The following is a 2052-nucleotide window of genomic DNA, read 5'->3' as shown; positions in this document are numbered from 1 at the left end:
TCATACCCAGAATTTATTGAGCTCATTTTAATCTTTCGTTTGCATGTTAATTTAAGTAGGAAGATGACTGTGACCATATAATGGAGAGAGCTTGTGAAATTTCAACTAAATATTAAGCCTGATATCAAATAGTTGGAAATGCTTCTCGAATCTTCGTCCAGGCTGATGGCACACTGAACAAGTTATGCCATGTATGACGTCCCATCTTCTTTGTTTTTATTTACTTCTTGTGATTGGCCTAATCGTACCTGCGGGACATTCAATTTTGATTTTTCTTTGTGGGGATTCAGTATTTTTATTTAGTTGTGGAGGTTAATTTTATTATTGCACAGACCTCATATTCTTGCGTGCTTGATTCAGTTCTTGACTTGTATCTATTCATTCTTGTGTATTGCTTCTCCCAGAAGGCGCATTTGAAGGAAGAGAAGGTGGCTATTAATAACTTCGAAAGATGAGCTGAGTGACTTTTTTGCTTACATCAGGCATGCTCGATTTCTATGGAGATACTCCCTCTGTTCCTTAATGTAAGTCTTTTTAGATATTCCAATATAGACTAATACGGGGCAAAATGAGTATCTACACTATAAAATATGTCTATATTCATCCGTGTGTAGTCCATATTGAAATCTCTAAAAGGACTTATATTTAGGAACGGAGGAAGTACATGGTTAATGCTCTACCGAAGTATGTGCATGCAAGGCACAGTTTTAGATTGGTTTGCATTTTATGGGCAAAGTTGTTGGTTTTCGTAGCATGGCAACCTTCAGATGTTGATGCAAAAGACAAGCGATGCGTTACTCGGTGCAGTTTTCATATGGTCTATTTAATTAGCTTTTGTCTGATGTCGTCATGGTACAAGGCATAATTTTGCCAAATGTATTGCTTGATATACTGGTAGGAAACATAAACACACCTACATGAACTGTTTCAAGCTTTGCTTTGCTTTGCTATGTTCTTAACTTCCAATAGCATATTACATGAAATATTCATTGCATCTCATTTTGCACCCTGGTCCACTCACCAAAAAAGGGGCAGCCTACAGTGTTTTTGTAAAGAACGCAATGAAGCAAAGTAGAATCTTGTATTAACTTGTATCAATCTTCTTTTTGCAGTACTTTTGCATGCAGTAATCTTGTTTGTGCCTTTGGAAGCAAGGAGATCCAGACTGAAACAAATGCAGCAAGGAAGATATTTACTACATACAAACATGTGCACTGCAGTTCTGTTGAGAGAGATTAAGTCAGGTGCACATTTGTTTCGGGTAATCTTTTCTTTTGTTGACATGAATTTTGTTTACTATAAACAGATTTGTCTGTAGGATTTGAGGCTGCAACTAGCAGATCTGAAAAGCATTTTTTTTCTTGCTTCACTAGGAATCTTATGGGAAGTAGTGAAACTATGATTTGGCCCTGGAGGCGTCACCTAACAATTGTGCTTGCCAGGTTAGTTTCTGTTGTCAGGAAGATGACCTTAATGCATTGGTAAGATTTGAGGTTGCTCTCATCCATAGGTACAGAAAAAGGGTACCAATATTTACATATTCTAGGCTTGCTGACGAATGTCGCACTTTCTTAATCTTCCATATCACCAATATTTGAAATGTTTATTTGATGTGGATGCACCATAGAGTAGTGTTCTTCATTTGATGTTGCTTTTAATTTTCAATGTTCAGTGCAATACAACAGTATGGCTCTTGCTGAGAATTTCAATCTGAAGCTAACTGGTATTGATGTTGTGCAACATCGAACGTTCAAATCTTTAGAATCAGTGGACAAAGTAGTTTCTTGTACATACTAGATCGGACAATCCTTTTCTGTTGGAAGTATATTGTTGGATCTTAGATCAAGAGGACGGGTTTTTTTGAAAAGGAGGGCAGCCCCCGGCCTCTGCATCAAAACGAAGAGGACGGTATTGAACTGGTCTTTCATCTAATTTTCTTTTTAAGGAACCAATTTTTTTAGCAAAGTTAGTACAATGGGCGAGAAATCAGCTAATTCGTTTTCTTGTTGCTGATAAAGAATGTTTTAGGACAATGTTTGTAGCTAGACTTTG

The 2052-nt window shown here is 37.0% G+C and overlaps 1 long non-coding RNA gene across 1 annotated transcript; it reads left to right on the top strand.

Annotated features, from left to right (window-relative positions):
• The first annotated feature begins 961 nt into the window (after nucleotides 1-961).
• On the top strand, nucleotides 962-1846 carry LOC123082407 (uncharacterized). The gene is made up of 3 exons (XR_006439029.1): nucleotides 962-1261; nucleotides 1374-1442; nucleotides 1673-1846. It is a non-coding gene; the product is annotated as an uncharacterized lncRNA (long non-coding RNA).
• Nucleotides 1847-2052: the final 206 nt, after the last annotated feature.

The sequence above is a fragment of the Triticum aestivum genome, chromosome 4A (genome assembly GCF_018294505.1).
Source record: "Triticum aestivum cultivar Chinese Spring chromosome 4A, IWGSC CS RefSeq v2.1, whole genome shotgun sequence".
Taxonomy (NCBI): Eukaryota; Viridiplantae; Streptophyta; class Magnoliopsida; order Poales; family Poaceae; genus Triticum; species Triticum aestivum.
Note: the sequence above shows the minus strand (reverse complement) of the source record. Positions and strands in the feature narration are given on the sequence as shown.